The sequence below is a fragment of the Thunnus maccoyii genome, chromosome 12 (genome assembly GCF_910596095.1).
Source record: "Thunnus maccoyii chromosome 12, fThuMac1.1, whole genome shotgun sequence".
Lineage (NCBI taxonomy): Eukaryota > Metazoa > Chordata > Actinopteri > Scombriformes > Scombridae > Thunnus > Thunnus maccoyii.
This window is the reverse complement of record NC_056544.1, coordinates 2,245,122-2,265,463: the sequence shown is the minus strand read 5'-3', so window position 1 is coordinate 2,265,463 and position 20,342 is coordinate 2,245,122. Positions and strand designations below refer to the sequence as shown.

Below are 20,342 nucleotides of genomic sequence, written 5' to 3'. Positions count from 1 at the left end.
AAATAACACTTTCTCCTTTTTCAAAATTATAGAGGATGCAGCAATTTTGTTTGAATAAACTTTATTGGAATGGTCACTGGACAAAACCGACTTAGGGTTCCGTGCTTATGTTTCAGTGTGAGCTCCATGCCATGGCTGATCTGTACAGTGAGAGCATAAAAGTTGCAGGTTCTGTTCGTTCAGAGAGGCTGATTAAAACGTGTAGTCTGAACAAAGAAATCTCATAAAAACTCAGTGTCTGTCCACCCAAGGATACTGAAACAACACTTGAACTTCTCAGCACTATTCAATAAATCAAGTACAAGTCCAATGATTAGCTAAGTGAGCATTCATTCTCCCTTATTTCTCAGTGGTATTAATTGTGTTTCCATAATGATCCCTATGACAAAATCAGTTTTGAAGCTGTTGTCATTGGAAGTATAAAAAACATAAACTATCTAAACTAGTTATTATGGCTAACTGGCTATAGCCGTGACATACTTTTTTTACATTATCAATTTGCTAATAATGTCTGTTGCTAAATGTATTATAGATGTAGAAACAAAGTGCTACACTGCTGGTGTCCTTGCACACAAATCATTCCATTACATAGTAATCACTAGCCCCCAGCAGTTTATTTCAGCCTATTTTTGAAAAGGTCACAACACCTTTTCTCCTCAAGTATGCAAATGACTGGAGAGCTGCAGGTTGTGGGGGAAAATGTGGAAAGGAAACAGCTAGTGAACAACCTCACAGGAACAATCAAGACAGATATGCCTAAGCCTATTACCCAGTACAACCAACCCGGGGAGGTCTCTTTCTGTGTGGATATGAGCGAGGGATTCAGTCCTCCATTCTGCACTATGGTAATGTGAATACTGTGAATATGAATGTGAAAGCCATTGAGCATGTGTGGTGTTCAGATAGAACAGCTTATCCTAGCAAATGTCAGTCTTTTCACAGCAATGTAGAGTTTTGTAAAACTCCATGACGCCAAGTGTCTTGAAGGTGCCAACATTCTGGTTTTTCAGTTGCATACGATTTATATGTTCAGTTCTAAATATAATAGCTATGCTCTTGAGTAGTACACTATGTTAAAAGGATTTATAATCCATTTAGTCTGAAAAGCTACATATAACCCATCTCTGATCATACAGCTAAAAGCATTTCACTGGAGAAATATGGACATTTGTCTTCATGTGCTCGAATTTTCAGTATAAAAAAAGAGCACTGCATGCTTTTCACTTTCACTCAAACAAATACTTTGCAGTGGGAACGTTTGGCAGTCAAAACTTCAAACACAGATGATACGTCATAATTTTGATTTAGCCCTTCTTTTGTGATAAGGTGCCAGCTCTTTTTAGATTTCAGTTTTTAAGGATTTACAATCAATCTGATGCAGCTTGCTCACTGTCCACCCACAGCTGTTCTGCAAGCAGGAGAAACGATATGCACACCTTTCTATATACCTGAAATAAATGTATACATACATGCATAGCATTGAAAGGTGGATGTTTACTGAAGGCCATATAATACCTCTACTGGGATTGATTTTCCTATGTAGCAGGATACTTCAGAGATTATAAAATACCAATATAATTCAAATGGAAACAAAATAAATTTACTAACAGCTTAAAATATGAAGGAACTGACATGTTTTTGCTTGAAGGTAGCAAAAACACATCAATTGATACATCTAATTTAATGATGTTTAAAGTGAATTGGAAGCCATTAAGCTTTGTTCTTTAATATTTTAACTTTCTTGTCCAGAGAGCATTTAAAATTATTAAAGTTTGGAGCACCCTGGTAACCTACTGGTTAAGACTCATGTCACATAACCGCAATGTCTGCACCTTTGTTGCATGTCATTCCCTACTTCTCTCCAAGCTTGTTTCCTGTCATCTCTCAACTATCACTGTACTAAAAAACTTTAGTTTTTTTATGACTTTTTCTTTAGAGTTTTGTTTCATGTAATACAGCTAAATTATATTATACATTTCAATTATTATATTTTGATCATTTTATATGTGATTTTGCATATATTTGTTATGTGGAGATACATATGAAAACTAGAAAATATCCATATTAATATCATATTGTCTAGTTCTAATGAACATTCATTCTGATGTAGAAAGGGTATAACATTTACTTTATTGAAATCTTAAAAAGGTGCACATAATTTGTAATAACAATGCTTCATGGACATTTCTGTATTTTTCATCCTATTCATCTGTGACAACCCAAATTGTTGCAAAGGGAAGTGTTACTGCTTCAATACTTTTCTACATATTGGTTTTTAATAAGGTCAGAAGAAAAGAAAAACAATGTAATTTTATAATTATCATTAATCATTAATGTTTTTGCACATACTGCAATGGGGTCTGTGTAACCCTGAACAATAAGAAAGTAATGCCAATATCAGCAAAATGCAACGGTTAACTAAACACTAGCATGTTAATCTGTTTTTAGTGTTTCCCAGAAACTTAGTTCCATTGATCTTGCAGCACAAGTCAAGCATATGGTGTCAATTGGTGAATGTTTGCTTGTGCTCTACTCATTTTCAGCACATTTTTGTTGGGACAATATGGGACATATTTTATGTGTTGTCAAAGTGATGCACTCTTAGTTGATTGTGTTTGGTCTATGTACATGTGCTGTCTTAAGTTGAAGTACCCTGAGCTCACTCATGTAACACTGGCTTATCAAATGCTTATCAAATGCATATGACGTACATGACTTATATGACACAGACACAGAACATCATCAGGCCACCTGACAAATCTTGTTTTATTTTCCTTCTACTTTAAGCTCCACCAATTCCAACAATATATATATACAAATACATACATATATATATTGCCACCAGGAAAAATCTCCAGAGACAATATAAAACCACCCTGCTTGATATCTGTTGATGCTTCCAAAGTGACACATCAGAGGAATCTAATTTCCTCTGGACACCTTTGGTGTATTCGGTCATTCAGAGCAGTTGGCTCATTTAAAAATGACTCATGCTTGACACCTTTAGTGCATTCTCTGTCTCATAGTGGATTACATAATCTGTGCACTCAATATGTGACGTTAGAAATGGTTGTACTTTGAAAGTTAAAGTAAAGTTAGTAAAGACTATATAAAATAATGGACGTAGCCACTGTGACATCAACCATTGGTTTGTGGACTCCCGTTTTGAACCCTCGAGTTTCCATTCTAACTGTCGCCATCTTGGATTTTTGGAGCCACAAGCATATTCTTGAACGAGAGGGTGGAGCTGACCCTAACACTAGCTGCTAGCTGCTAGCTTGATTAGCACAGTGCATTTACAGTCTATGGTTGAATGTGATAATGTTAATGCTAATTTCGCTAGTGAAAAACAGGCTTAAAACCATCAAAACAAAATGTACTTACCGGAAAAAACTGAATATCTGACTCCTTAGATGGTCTTTCAGTTCAACCAAATGCTGAACAAGACTTTTTTTATTTTCATGAACTGAAAACACACTGAAATAGTGTTGACTATGGCTACACCTATACTCTGTGATTCTGGGGTTACACCGTGGTTACATTACCTAACCTTGTTGCTGTGGTAGCGACTTGCCTGTGACTTCACCCACTTGTCACTGAAAGCAGCCACGCCCTTAATTATGCATAACTTTAAGCCTTCATAAAATTTAAACGGGTGAGTTATATAAAAATGTATCCCCCATACAGTTGTCATGAATGGGGAAATTAGCTATAGAGACCAAAACTGTTTTTTTGTACCAGGCTATAAACATGTTTATTTTTGCTGTAAAGTTGGGCATAACATGGGTGTCTATGGGGATGGATTCGCTTTTGGAGCCAGCCTCAAGTGGCCATTCGAGGAACTGCAGTTTGAGCACCTCTGCATTGGCTTCATTTTTCAGCCCTGGAGGTTGCTACTTGGTAAAGAATAAAAATAATGGTTTGATAGGGAGAGGATAAAACTAAAGTCACAAAAGTCAAACCATATGGCCACAAAACTTCTTTCTATGTTTGCATTGTGCAGTGTGTACTGACAGTCAGCCCTTTACTACCAGCTGATTGTGTGTTTATGTGTGGTTTTTATTCAACACCTGTTTCTGACATAGTGTGTGTTTACATGCACTTAAAGGTGCAGTGTGTAGAATTTAGTGGCATCCAGCGGAACAGACTCAGCAGAGATGGAATATAATATTCATAAGTATGTTTTAATTAGTGTATAATCACCTGAAAATAAGAGTTGTGTTTTCGTTACCTTAGAATTAGCCTTTCGCGTTTTTCACAAGTTTCGCAGCCATGGTAGCTATTACATGCTTGGAGGAGGAAGGGGATAGGGAAGGGTATTCAGTTGGTTGCAATCTGAAACCTCACCACTAGATGCCACTAAATCCTACACACTGGTCCTTTACTCAGAGAAACCAGGTTGCACATCTCCTGTGCTGCATGGAGATGTGGACGAAATCCATTTTATCATCACAAACTCGTCTGACAAAATAAGCATAAATACAGGTTAATGACAACAGCTGCTCTGTGTGATCTGCTGATCTGTCGTTTAACCTTTGTGTTTTGTTGAAATTGGTGTTACTTCCTCATTGTTTGGGGTTCAGACCCCAATGCTGTATGAATGAAAATAACAATAATAACTGCAGAATCAACCAGTTTTCTTTCCTTAAATATTTTCTCTTTTTTTCTAACTCTGCTGACACCCAATTTGTGGAACCTTATTGAAGTTGTAATCCCTCTTTTAGCCACAAACCAGGCTTGCACATTTGATAAAACATACAGTATTTCCCACCAAATAAGGGAATACTGTGTGTTTTATGTGTTATATGTGCTATGCATGAATGAAATGTACAGTATGTTATCATCATATAGTGACTGTAATTCAACCCAAGAAAGATATTTTTCTATTTTAATCAATACAGCTGTCTACACAGGCCATGTATAAGCCTGCGTTTCACTTGCACTAAGCATGTGTAACCTAAGCTACCCAAAGAGTATTTTTAAACTTCAAGTCTTTTTCCTTCCATTTTACAGGTTGAATCATCATGATTGTGTGTTGAGTTCTGTGCTCTGCAAAAATACAGGTGACCTACACTCATACTGCTTTGTGTGATCTGCTCTCTGCTATGTCCGTGTAGATACACGGATGGAGCGCTGCTGCTGCTGCTGCTAACATACTGCTTTCTCATACTGCTTTCAGTCTGTGAAGATAATGTGTCAGGTCTCTTATGAGCAAACTGATGTAAAACTCCAATAACAAAAATCCAAACAGACTTATCTGGGATAAAGTCAACACCAATCACAGATATACATCAGATGAAATCACATTATATTTAACCGGACTTTACAGCTGGAGTCAGTCCAAACAGAAGTAATGCATCATTTTCTGTAACAGCCTTCTGAAATATGTCATGCATTCAAAATTATGTTTGTATGCAATTCACATAAAATCAGGAAAAATCATGAAGTATCAAGCTGATAAAACAATGTTTGATGTGTTTTTGAGGTTAAAGAGGGCCTCTAGCAACAGAATTTTAATTCAACACCTGTTCCTAACACACAATGAGCAACAAACAAAATATACATTGATGTTGCAGTCAGAGGAAGAGCTTTTGTGCCCTTTCTTCAAATTCAGCACTCACAACTCTCTGAAACTGAGTAGGTGGCCTAGTTACAGGCTCTATTTGAATGCAAGAAATTTGTTTCATAGTCTTTTCTTACCTTGTGAGTGAATATTGAAATACCTATAGGAGCTTAGTAACTGCAGTGAGAGCTCTTCAGTTTTAACTCCTGGTTCCTGAGAAGAAAGGTGTTTCATTAGTTATTGGAAGTAAAAGTCAGCCGGTCCTAAAGTCTTCAAAAGTTTGTCAAAGGCATTTTAACCTCTGCAGGTAGTTCACTCCTTGATGTCACATGTCAAATCACTGAGGTCACATGAAGTTACACCCTGAATGATTCAGGGTGTCCTCTCTCTTAATACCAAATATAGTATAGTGGGAGTACAGTATATAAAATAGAAGTTTAATACAGAATATCAAACAGCTGTTTTTCAGCCAACAGCAGCACTTAGAGGTATGGATTTATTTTTTAACACAAAGCAGCTCTGCTGACTTCACTTGTCACTGAGGATATCCTCATCTGTACCTGCTGTCTGCTGTCTACTTTGTGCTGTTTAATAGTTCACTCCCTCACACTTTGTATGTTTGGAGATGGTGTAATGCAGTTGGCAGGATGTTGTCTTAAAAAATTAAAAGCATAGATTACACCTAAATACAAACACACACAGATTCTACATGTTGAGTCTGGGAGTAAAATGGGAAGAGTGTAGGTGAGTACTGTTATCCAGTGTTGGGCAAGTTACTTGAAAACTGTAATGAATTACTTATTAGGCTATATATTATTCATTGTAAAAGTAATTATATCACTTATTTCTCTGCAGCAAAAGTAACAAGTAATGTAACATGTTACACTACTCAATTCTTTACTTTTGTTACTCAGCCATCAGCTCTGTCACTTAGCATCCTTTATTCCAACACGCTGCATCTTTTTTGTTTGTTTTTCTTAACAAGCAGGCAGGAAACAGTTTGGAAGGATTTATTGACCATCCAACAGCTAGCGTTAGCGTAGCCTCAGTGACCTCCAACTCTGAACTAAACTAGTGTCAAGTGACTCTTGAATGTAGGTGTACCTGTGACTAACATTACCAAGCCAGCTAAGAAAACACAAAATGTGAAAAAGACAACTTTGGAATTACCACGAGTCACATTTCTCCTCCTCTGGAGCTGTCTGTCAGCTGAATGCAGAGACCACACTGATATCAACCCAAGCCCCCAAGAACAGCGCCAGGCTGAGAAGACAATTTGAAAAATTTGATCAAACTGTGTAATTACAACTTCTGGGTCTGTCACATGATTCGCACTGGTCCAAAAAAATCATTGGAAAAGGAGCGTCTGTAAAATGGTTAATACATTTTTTGGAGCCTCACAACCCCTGAAATGACTCATTTTATTATCAGAATTTGATCCATTCAGTCCAATAACATTTGGAAAGTTTAGAAGAGCCACACAGTTAAATGATTTTATCCCCACTGAGTGAGCCAGGAGTCAACTGGAAGTTAGCCGGCTTGGCCAGCAGAAGTCTCTGCTGAGCATGCTCTATGGGCCCAAAAACACAGAAGTGTGAGCAACCGGGTGATTTCTACACAGGTGGAAGCTGATGTTTTGGCTTCATGCAACTTCCACAGGAATGAATGTGGTGCCATCTTTGAATGTGGCATCAAGTTCTCCTAAACCCCTTAACATCCACCCTTTTTACAGAATTTTCACCTATTTGGCATACCCGAATGGAAAAGCTTATAACAGAAGAACTGTAAGGCCATGATGCATGTATTAGGCTTCATTTGACAAGTGACATCTTCTAGTTTCTGGAAATGTGTTTGTTTAGCATGTGGCTAAAACACAAACAAAACTACATCAGCTCAAATAAGGCTCAAAAAAGTGTTTTTGGTCCTTGTCTATCATGAGTCATATTTGAATAACAATAATTAGGACATGCTTTATGCCAGAACTTTGCAGAACACAATATACCCTCTACATCTTGTCAATCTGTATAATATTCCAGACCTCTAGGCCTAACCTTATGGGAGCCTGGGAGTTTTTAGTTTGTGGTGTCACTGGTGTCCTCGAACCTCTCCAGTCATCTCCAATTGTTCAAACTGTGCCAATTGCTTTGACTCATTACTGCGTGATGCTACCGCTTACAACTGGCTTAAGCGGGTCGCTGGCGCCGGCGCCAACCCTCCTTTGGTACCGTTAAGACAGCGAGCACACTGACCCCCAAGTATAAAAGTAATGGCGTGTTACTGGCATTACTGACTGTAATAAGTGAATTTCAAATTGTTATCCCTCACACTACTGTTCCTGAAAGAAGTAATTCTATCACTGTAACATATTACAAAGTAATGCGTTACTGCTCTACACTTTTGTTATCACAGCTTAACCTTTGACCATATTGCAGCATAAAGCATGTTCAAACTATGCACTAAGATACAGTAACTGAGATACTGAAATGACTGATATATGACACTTAAAAAACACTAAAAATCTCTAAAAACTAAATTAAGCCCAGTCTTCACTGAAACCCTTGCACATCTCTTGACCTGACAAGAAACTCTGTCTAAGGCTTGCACAGCCATGCATGCAGGGACTGTGATGACAGTGTCTCTTCCAGTCTTACAGTTAATCCAGTACTTTGCAAACTCTTGCATGTGATGAGGAGTGTCATCTAAAATGCATTTTTTTTTTAAAACTCTGCACAGTTAAAAATGGGGTAAAGGCAGAGCTGTCCTGTCTATAGTGGGACATCTGATCAGACTAATAATAACCAACCTGAATGACAGACAACAACAAAAGCGCACAAAACAACAGTATCCTCATTCTACTTGACAATGTGACAATCAATCACCTAATCCTGCACTGTCAGTGCTAACATACACATTATATATAACATCCTCCAAACCCAGTAACAAATAGGCCAACATTTTTTAAAATTTTCACTTTCTACAATATTTTGCATACAACCATGGTAGTGTTAGGGAAATATTGTGAAAAGGGTGAACATTAATCGTAGGTCTGTGACGGAATGTAAACTCTGGTCTCTTGCTTAAAGACAGACACGTGACACACCAATCCACCACCTCGACCTTCATACCTTTACTTTCTGCCTTGCTACTTAAAGGACAAAATACTTTCTACATTGAATGTTGGCACTGGATGTGAATAGTTAAGTGCAGAATTGTCCAATATGTTTATGAAAGTTTAATATAAGATTGTGTAATACCCTGTACATCTTTTATTGTCAGAGAAAATTAGGCTGCATATAGCCTGCTGTCAGGATGTGACTTCTACCACTCATTCATATCCTCTACTGCTACTAAGGTTCCTACCACAGTCATGTCAGACATGGCAGTTCAACAAGGACTGAAAGAAAACAGGCTTTTACGAACCTGAGGGCACGAAGGTCCTGCACCTCAGTGCAGCAAGAAGATAATACATCCCTCACAGGAAGATACATTTAAACTGTGTCTAGACAGAAAGATCAGGCCAGGAGCAGCTACAGCTAACACCCTGAGCCCTGTGTGTGTCTGCATATACGGTGACATGGTGAGTAGCCAGTGGTCGGCCTGTCCAGTGGCCAGTTGGGATGCATGAATGCAATGAGGCTGATCTAATCTGCTCCGACAGTGACATTGCGTGACATTGACACTGCGCTCTTTATGAGGGTGAGGACTTAGGCTTGGACTGAGACCCTGGGGAGTTTCAGTGTGTATGTGTGCCTTTGCATGTGTGTTAGTGTGTGAGGGTTATGTTATGTGGCTGGCTCTCTGAAGGTGGAAACAGATGTGCTTAAGGTGCAAAGAAGCACACATAAACACAGAGCAGGGCATACACACACACACACACACTGAGCTCCCCGGGGCACACTGAGTCATTGTTTTGTAGGGTGCTGTGACAGCTGAGCTACGCTTTTTCTCACTCAGATGACGCCTCGCTTTCTATTGATTGCTCTGAGCATAACAACAGGGACATTGCAGTGCAGACCCAGCACCCACTTTGAAAACACATGCACGCACACACACAGGCACACAGAAACTCATATAGTGTGTATCGACGTTGACTGATGGAGCGAGCTATTCTGCTCAGAGGAAGGCGATAGAAAAGCACAGGTGAGGTAAGGTAAGTAAAGAATAGTATAGAGGAGGAGAGTGGAGCACAGAGGCAGGAATAAGAAATAGAAATGAGATAAAAGAAAAAAAAGGTTAGGAGAAGAAAGGGAGGGGGAGAGGAGGAGAGAGGATGAGACATCCACATGAGTGAAAATAACATGCATCCACACTACAGTTTTCAGATCTCAGTCCACACTGAAATACATAAAACTATAGAAAAATAGCTAAATGTCAAGACCAGAACTGCTGCTTCACAGCCAACATCTGGATCAGAGGGAGACAGTCAGTCTGGTTACTCTGCTGCATTTCAGATGGTTAAACATCTGTGCTGTTCCCCCTTGCTCTCCATCATCACCTATACAATTCATTTTTATTTACACATTTAAAGGATAGGCTCACAATTTTTCAAGTCTGTCATAAAACAATAGTTAAGTGCTCATATGAAAACTGGAAGAGGTTTTCCTCGCTGTCAGGCCTGGATTGAGCCTCGGGACCAGGGAGCCAATCGCCAACCTGATTTGTCTGCTGATTGGCCTGGGGTCTTAGGTCAGTGTCAATATGATTAAGGTAAATCATAGCAGAAACAACAACTACATCCATTCAGATCTGTAGGCATTCAGTCCCCCCTCCCTTTCATTGCTTTTGACCTGATAGTAAGATCCATGCCTATTATGACACCTGATTGGTCCAACGCACGTAGCCTCCTGCATCAACAACATCATCGCCTGGAAATTTTCCAGTCTGTGCACAAAGCAGAGTTGTGTACAGGGCAAGATGGTCAGATGGATAATGAACAGCGAAAGAGAAAGGGTGGAGCTGAGAGGGAAAAGGCAAAGAGGAAAAAGGCCCTTGACAGTGAGGCGGGGAAATCTCAAAAAATCAGCGATATGTTTGCAAAAAAGGCATCAGGTTTGTTTAAAATACACACACACACACACACACACACACACACACACACACACACACACACAAACACTGGCCCCTGATAGCTGTGCATGCAACAGTTATTACACCATTAGATTTTTACCTCGCCAGATTTGGCTTAACGTTAGCTGGATTGCTAGGATAATCAATGCATTTCCAATGGTCATATTATGCTAACAAATTAGCATCACGATTAGCAACATCACTTATGTTAACGTTAGCTAACAAGCCAGTGGAAGGAAATGTTGCACACTTGTTTTACATATGTTTTAACATTACTTTTTAATTGAACTTACTATGTTTTAATAAAATATTCATGTCCCCCAGTCTTTGACTTTTCTTAAAATAATGTTGTGTAGCACCCCCTATTGTTAAAAATAGTGAAGGTGAATCCAGATTAAAAACACACCACCAGGTAAAATTTAGCTGTAAATGAAATGCATTTATTTTTGTCCGGTTTATGTTTAAACATTCTCAGTTGCTAGGCAACAGCATTCATTGGAGTGTGTGATCTGACTACTACATAAAGTCATAATTAAATTATAAAAAGAGCAGAGGAGAATGACCTGTAAAAAAAAAAAAAACCCTCCGCCAATTGCCTGAAGTGCAGGAAAGCTGTCTGTGGAAAATGCACGGTCAAGGTGCTGAATGTCTGCTCAATGTGTGTTTGAGGGAAACGTATCATGAAATGAAGATGATTTAGCCGACTCACAAACGTTCACTGTGTGTAAAACTTACAGTATTTTTAGTTCATTGATGATTCATTCATTTTTGTTTTGCTATGTTACCATTTGTTGTTTTTAGGCTATTTAACCTAATATGCCCATTACGTTATCCTGTTTTCATGAATGGAACACAGAAAGAGAAATATATATTTGCGTTAATGGTTACCTCAAGTATCTTGACCATAAGTGATGGTTGTTTATTGTTATTATTAGATCTCATTATTGTCTATTTGGGGTATTTAGGATACTTTGGTCATTTAAATCACACGAGTTGTCTCATTATGTGATGAATGTTGTTCTAAAATAATATCACACCACGCAAAGATGCAAATATTTTCTTTTAATACCCATTTTCAATGTCATTTTAGACTGAATTATACTGACGGTCATGCAAAGCAATTAGAGATCTTAAAGATAGATTATAAAACAAGTGATGATTAAACAAACTCATTTTGTGATTTTAGACATTCATTTGTGAAGACAATGCCTTAATACAATGACAGAGCACATTTTTTAGTATTAGAAATGTGTTAGCCAGGTGCACTGGTAAATTTTATGTTAGTGGTTGTAGGTACCCCTGGTGGATGTAGAGTTAACAGTTGAAAACCGAACATAATTACAATCTGAGGGAGTATTTGGTGTATGAACAGTGAAAATACTATTGCTAAGGGCACATAGACTTGGTTGTAGCGTTAGCTTGCTAGCTACCCCACCAACAAAGTTGTTTGCTAAGTTCTTCATTTGTACATTGTTTTCTTAATTCAGAGTCATAGAAAGGCTTCTTGTGTTGCTACTCAGGCCTCCATTGCCTGCTCTTGCTGTGTTGCTAACTCAGCTATTATTCTTCTTGTTGCGTAATATGATGATTTCAGTAAGTTTTATTTTGTAGTTGCGGTGTTTGACTGCTGTGACTGGGAGATGAAATGAGAGCACCTTCCTGATGTGCTTTGAAGATTTGAAGATTTGGCTGTGCGCAAACTTAATTGTGTGCGCTTATTTAAAAAATAGCTTGCTTCTGACATTTTTGCACAGAAGGAAGACTGTGGATTTTGTCCCCCATTACTTACATTGTAAGTGCATTATGAAGGGATCTTCTAATGATCAGTATGAACAAGAGGAATGATTACAGCAAGAAAAACATGTTTTACTGTTCATTTGGGCTCCTGACTGTTGTTTTAACTTGGAAAATTCTGAACCCGTCCTTTAACCAAGACAAACAGTAAAGCCCCATAGATTGTAATTATCAAGCTGCTAAAAGTAAAAGTTTGGGCTTGAGTAAAAGATACAGTAAAAATCCTTCACTTTTACTCACAAACCTTCATATGATCAATGTGACTTACAGATATGATTTATGACAGCACAACTAGTTTGGAGCCAATCGTGGTCCAGTATGCAACATAAGCAGCTGGTGACATCTTATCTTCAGCAGTTTGAAAGGAAATATATTTGCATTTTCATAGATTCTGGATTTTTCTGGAGGGAGAAGAAGTACAAGTGCTTCACAAGGTTTTTGGACTTTTTTTGTGGGAAAACCACACCATACACAAACGATTATTCAAAGCAGAGTGTTTCTGTATTTTTTTTTTAAACATGTCTGGAGGGAATCTTTAGTCATGAAAACACTGACTGAAAAAACAAGTACAGGTAATCAACGGTGTGCAGGATCCTTTGGTTTCTCACAAGTCAAGAGTCTTTGATCATACACACCAGTCAATACTAGTGTTAATGTTGTAATTGTTACATTTTGGCTGAAAAGCTGACTACCACATAATTGTCTCATTGGTACCTGATGCAATACACCTTGCTTTTATTTATTTATTTTTTCAACAGAGTGCTGTTTTTGGACTGAACACCCAGTTAGTGTAGACATTCTATAAGAGGCCAAATAAAGAGATGGAAGGTGAGAAATTGTCAAGATAGGAGAATCAGAGACAAGGAAAGCAGAGGAGTGTTGGCAAATGATGAGAGGCCAGGTGATAAGGCAGAAGGGATAAAAGGAAAGGAGGGAAGATGAAAGGCAATGCAAGGAGAGGAGAGTGAGGGTGGAGTGAGTTAGAGAGGGGAGAAAGGAAGATGAAAGTAAAGAGGATGAAGTGAGGCAAGAGGTAGAGGGAGAGGGAGGAAAGTAGAGATGAAAAATTGAAAAAAATACTTGCAGGAAAGTCATGTCTAAAGATTCCTTCAGGGCCATAAGTGTGAGACAGTTTGCGTCTGCATCCTGACACTCCACGGTGTGCTTCACACCTCTCTGAAGTACAGCCTCATTGCTCTTGGTCTTCTCTTTCACACTCTATCTCCTGCTCTTCCTCTCCAGTTTAGCTTTCTCTCCCTCTGCCTCGTACTCCACACTCAGGAGTGGCAGTGTATCAGTGGCCGAGCGATGAAGCAAAACATATGAAGGGAAATTTGCCAGGTTGCTATGAACCTATCCTGTCTTGTTATTCCCTTTATGAACCTCTGTGTTCTGTCAATCAAATTTCACGCTCCTCCTCATGCATGATTGAGCTCGGCTGCTGCCCCTGAAGAGATATTTTGGAAAAGTCTTCAGAGTGACACCAGCTGCTTGGATTTCTTCACAGACAATTAATAATAGCACCTTCACATCCACACAGCTCTCCTTGATAACACCGTCCCATTTCTCTTTCTTTATTCACTGAGTTGCCTTGATTTCATTATTGCTTCTGCGCTGCCTGATGTAAGGTCAACATTTTTTCGAGCCTTTGAGGGACAATAAGAGGCAATAAGATAGAGGCTACAGTCTCTGTGTGATTGTCTTCTAAATCCTCTCCCACAGACAGGAGATGCTGCAGGCAGGCAGCTGCAGCACAGCACAAGATTTAAACAGGCTGATAAATGCTGACCTTTAGATTGAAATGCCCCAGGATGTTAGCTGTATTCATACATAATAATAATAACTCCTTTCTGTCTCATCCGGTGATAAAATTGTCAGAAAAGGAGTTAGAGTTTCACTTAAGTTACTGTTAAGTAATATTACAAAATGGACAAACTATTGTAGCCAGAAGTCACAGATACAACAACATCAAAATAACGAAACTAACACAGAAGTAGCCACAAGTTAAAGTAGGGGTTCACAGTTTTTCAAGTCTGTCTTAAAACAACAGTCAGGAATGAACATTGAACATTGAAACATGTTTTTCTTGCTGTAATCATTCCTCCTGTTCATACTGACCATTATAAGATCCCTTCATAATGCACTTACAATGTAAGTGATGGGGGACAAAATCCACAGTCCTTCTTCTGTGTAAAAATGTATTTAAAAGTTTATGTGAAGCTAATATGAAGCTTCAGCATCCAAATGAATCAAATCAAGTAGATATCTTTCAATGTTACAGTCTTTTTAGTTCCAAAATCCCTCTTTTTGTTACTATACTTCCACCACAGCTCAACAGGGAAACACTGTCCGAGGAAACACAAAAAGACGGTAAATGTGTCAGATATCCACTTGATATGACTAACTCAGACTGCTGAAGCCTCATGTAAGCTGCACATCAACTTTTAAATGCATTTCTGCACAAAATGACTGTGTGGACACATTGTGGATTTTGGCCCCCATCACTTACATTGAAAGGGAATCTTTTAATATCCAGTATGAACAGGAGGAATGATTACGGCAAGGAAAACCTCTTTCACTGTTCATATGGACACCTGACTGTTGTTTTAAGACACACTTGATAAATTATGAACCTGTCCTTTAACAGCAGTGATGGCCGGAGCCTGTGAAGCAACATATTGAAACCTGCACTGATCAGCAGTGGTGGACCACAAAAAGTCTGGGCCCTGTTAACATATGCATTTGTACTAGTTTTTACAGTAATCAGTGAGTGTTTATAACATTTGTAGGAAAGTCTGCACAATCTCAAATCTCAGCATATATCAGCCCTCTTTTCTTTACATAATTACTGTACAGTTACTGTACGTCCTGTGTAAAGATTTATAACATGTTCTCCTAAAAATTCTAAATGATTACTGACTCTGGCCCCTACACTGAGAAATGAATACGGTCTGACTGTTTGTCATAATCAAAGAAGATCAAATGAGACTTAAATCCTTTAATCATTAGTCTTCAACAAGCGTTAGCCCAGTCTGTTGCTACATATAAATAAAACTTCAGACACTTAAAGGCACAATCAAAATATAGACAAAAGAAGGCAGCCCAAGTATAAGAACACAGGAGTAGAAGCTACCATCCCTGTTGAACTGATGAACTGGTCTTAATACAGGAAGTAATTTTAACAACCAAGTTGTCAAACTGTTCTGACACTGCTGAAGGTTTATTTGCATCAGTAATTGTAAACACAAATGTACAACTGATCAAAACACAAAGGTAAACTGGCAATATTGTTCATCTGACATTCATGCCAATAAAGCATACAGAATTGAAAACTGAAATGAGAGGGAGAGAGAGAAAAGTGGTTGTCAAGTGAGCTAGAGATTGAATGAAGACAGCAAGCAGTGCTAGCAGAAACAAAGCCGTGAATCAGAGAAATAAAACATTATTTTCTGATTGTTTCACAGCAGTTACGTTCTAAACACACACAACAAACACGCACCTCTGCACAACCTTGCAGGGAGGTGCCACATTGCTGGCTGAAAAATTAAGCCAACGCGGAAGTGCCAGAAATTGCAGTTCCTTGAATGGCCACTTGAGGCTGGCTCCAAAAGCGAGTCAATCGTCATAGACCCCCATGTTAAAATGCCCAAATTTACAGCAGAAATAAACACGTTTACAGCCTGGTACAAAATATGGTTTTGGTCTCTATAGCTAATTTCCCTTTCATGACAACTGTACAGGGGATGAATTTTTTCCCGACTCGGCTCCACCTCGTTGCCCATTTTGGATTAGCTAGGAGTTAGGCGGAGTGAGGCACTGCCAAGATGGCGATGAAGCCACCCACTTTGAGCATCAAAACCACTCTTCAGAAAACAATGGGTGACATCACAGTAGCTACGTCTATATTTTTTACAGTCTATGTCCATGACAGAGACAGAGAGCAGAGCAGATCAGAGGAGAGAGACAGAGACGGCAATGTGACCTGGTCGCTATGCAACAAGTCTGGACCTCACACCGGTGTGCTGTTTTTGGCTGGGGGGTACACACCTACTGCCCAAAGGTTGATGAACACAGCAAAAATGATAAGAAAATAAAGGCAGAGGGCAGGGTCTCTGCAGATTAATACTCTGCCACACACTTCTAGTCCGTCATAAGTGATGATTAAGAGGTATTACTTTTTTATGAGTCTATACATAGTTTTTTAGGAAGTTCCTGCGTAGTATACCTTTAAACAACTCAGCAACTTAGATAGCAAGGCTTTATAAAGGAAGACAGATCTGCTGGTGCCTTCTAGATGTCAGTGATGATCATCTGACCTTTTCATATAACTCACAGTGGTGAGTGTGATAGCTGTCTGCTGTAATGAATCTAATGGCACTGTGGTAGAAAGCATCCAGAGGTTTAAGGGATGGTGTTGTATAATGTGTTTTTTGCTTTTGAAAAGAGAAACAAGCTCTGTTCCGGTACAAGAATCCAATTTGAATTTACAACTATTACCACATGATGTTTTGTAATTGTTTCTCATATATAAATCCATGTAAATGCAACATAGGGCTAAACAACCATAAATTACTCTGACCAGTCAACATGACTATTAACTATAGTATGATTACTGTCAGATCTGGTGTGTGTGTGTGTGTGTGTTTGGGTATGCAGGAGCACGGATCATCATTTGTAAGACTGTCTTTTTTTAATAAGTGATTTTGTAAAATTGGTGAGATATTTGCTAAATGCAGGTGTAACATGGTCACAAGCAGCAAAAGTCAACCAAACCACGATACATGGTTTGTTTTTTTATGGGGATTTCTTCTTCTTTGTGTCTTTGGCTTAAAAGTGGTTTGATAATACAAACATATGATTTTACAGTTATGATAATGGAAACTAAAATATAAAATCTATCTTTTTATGTGTGTTCTCTCTTGTGACTTGAGGTTGTTGTAAAAATTCTCTGTGAATAGCTTTGTCTTTCACCTCAGGGCATCATCCCATGATCCTGACACAAACAGCATGTGGTGTCAACCCCTTAATTAGTGATAGAGCAGGTTAATGCTGAGGCTTCTCTCAGTCTGCCTGGCCCTGCAGTGTAAGATTAGCTCTTTGACCCTTTTGTCATGTGAATATGGGAGCCTCCAGTCAACCTTGCAGCCCCTCTGCTGCCTTGAGAGGTCCCTTCTTAACATGGTTAGGCAGTAATCTGGTCTTGGGTTGATACATGTACACATCAGAACTGGTAAAGAAAAACATGTGTAAGCTCATCCATATTTTATGAGAATCCTGGTTAAGATTTCAGGCTTACTTCAATATTAAACAGGTTGCACACACACACACACACATACACACATAAACACTCTCACTAATCCATCCTCTCACTGCCTAACTGGGAGCGATCTTGTCAGATGGCTGCAGCACTGCTGTAGAATTGACCTTTCCATCAAGCAGTGTGCTGTAATTTAGGGTTAGTGCAGCCGAGGATACAGAGGAGGTTTGTTCTAATCTGGATCTGCAGTTCAAAGGGTTACGTGTTTGCAGCTGCTGGTTGTGGAGGAGGGGAAAAGTTGGCTAGCTGGATTTTAAGAAGGCACATTGTACAAGCAGTATTATCAGTCATTTTATTATAGAAGCTGTATACAGTAATTGCCTGTAAAATCTCGCTGTATATCTAGAAAAAAATGTTGATACCGGATGTTTCTGCAAAACCTCAGATTATGTCACCAGACAGTTTTTTGCAATATTTGCACATGGCAACTATGGTATGCTTAAGGTATAATGGTGGTCAGTGGTGGAAGAAGTATTTAGACCTATTGCTCATGTACAAGTACAGATGACACAGTGTAAAAAATACTCCATTTCAAGTGACATTCTTGTATTCAAAATCTTGCTTTACTACATAAAAGTACAGAAGAATTACTTGCCAAATTTACTCAGAAGTTTTTAAAAGTAAAAGCACTCATTATGCAAAATATCCCCACTCGGTGTTATATTTATACAGCTCCGGTAAAAATATTCATCTTTTTTGGAATTCTTCATGTTTTATTATTTTATAACATTGAATCAGAGAAGAGTTCCCTTTAAAAGGTTCAATGTGTAAGAACTGGCCAGAATTTTAGTTTAAAATTAGCTGAACAGTTTTGACATTATGTCAAAGATCTATATGTATTGTGCAGAGATACAGTATCTAATGAAGTTAGCATGCTAATCAGCTAGCTCTGGTCCTCTCCAGCATTTACTGTCTCGCAATACCACTTTGTACCTCAAGAGCAATAGTGAGTCGCTGTAGCGTCCAGTCTGCCTTCAGTCCAACATGAGAGGAAGAAGTAGCGCTGCCCTGAGACACCAACAGTAATCTGCTGCTGCTGTCATTTTTTATTTTTAATTAAGAGTGCACTAACTACACTTATCTGTGGGAAATACTAAGGCAGGCAGCAGTTTAAAATGAATATTTCTCCAGCAACATCGTCCATCTAGCATTTTATATGGGTTCAGTTCATTCAATCTGTATTCCTGAAAAATTCTTCATTCTTCTATGATTCATTCATAGACATACAAACAAACTAATGGCAAACGTCCATCAGTGCTAAAGGACAGGCAGAGAAAAATCTGCTTATCCTTTAGTACTTATGGAGGAAAATGAGTTGGCAGACTGAACTAGTGCGAAAACACTAGCGAACATTGGACTGACATTTTGCACTCAAGAAAGAGGACCCCATTGGAATACTCATGCTGTTCTTTTTCTGCTAGATCTAATTAACACGAGGAAAATGTTAGCCAGAAGCTGATATAGCATGTATGTCAAAGCTTTGTTTCCTTCTGCCCAGTAGCTGTCAAAACTCACTTAATGAACTCACATAATACAGCCATGAAGTGATTGGGAGGAACCACTGGGATCTTTGTATCATTAATTAGTCATTCCTATTGTGATCCCTGTCTGTGTGTCTGTTCTTCACCTTTCTGTCATTGCAGTCTGATCTGATAGGAAATTAAGATCATACTTTGTAACTTAGAAACACAAATTTGCTGTCACTCTCCGTCACTCTCTCTGTCCCCAACTGGTGTGCTCTACATATCCAAAAATCAGATCATGTTTGTTTTTTGTGTAGACTCTGTCTCATTGAAATGCTGTCTGTTGCAGGAGACTTTGTATCATGTCCATTAAGCATGAGATGTGTAGTAGGTTTAATTTGTTGTATAACTGCAAAAACAGTACACTATTGTAAACAGTGTGCATCTTATACTGCACACAATTAGTATGTCATATGGATTTAGTACACAGCGTGTTTATAGCATTTTATCCTGACATTCCTGTAACTTAAATACTTACTGTCCTCTTCTTAGGTAAACAAGCATATCATTGACTAGTAAGTGGAAGGAAGAGACTGACATTCCCCGGGGACTGGACTGAAGTAGAGAGAGAGAAGAGAGAGGGCAGGCATCATTATGATGTACAATGTAAATTTGCTGCTATAAAGTGTATTCATCAATGCTACTCAACAGGTTATACATCAAAGAAACACTATATCTCCATCATGTATGTAAACGGCAATGGAAAAAAGCTATATGTTGTAAGCTTTAGGATTTACAGGGCTACTGTACTATATTGTATTAGATTGTACATACTGTATGAACCTAAGAAACTGCTAACTTCCTTTAGTGCTGTGATGATTTACCACCATGCTAACATTTTCAGTTACACTCTAGTAGAGTATGGCTGAATTTGAGGGCCATGATTCAGCACTGGCTGAAATCTAAATGCTAGTGAGGTGTTGAAGAATTACTGCATTAAAAATTGAAGGCAGAGGTGCACAGTCAACCTTATTTTCAAAATGAAAGGTTAGAGAGAGATAAGAACTCCAGCAACACTTGTAGTATGAAGAACAACTTTATTAGTTGACCAACACGTTTTGGCAATCAACTGATAAAG

At 38.6% G+C, this 20,342-nt stretch overlaps 1 protein-coding gene and 1 long non-coding RNA gene across 6 annotated transcripts in view; both read left to right on the top strand.

Moving 5' to 3' along the window:
• The window catches only part of LOC121908226 (cadherin-18-like), a 211,346-nt gene that overhangs the window by 26,604 nt on the left and 164,400 nt on the right, over positions 1–20,342 (top strand). The window lies entirely within an intron of this gene.
• On the top strand, positions 10,160–20,083 carry LOC121908228. Its single transcript, XR_006099192.1, has 3 exons — positions 10,160–10,249; positions 10,358–10,612; positions 19,757–20,083. It is a non-coding gene; the product is annotated as an uncharacterized LOC121908228 (long non-coding RNA).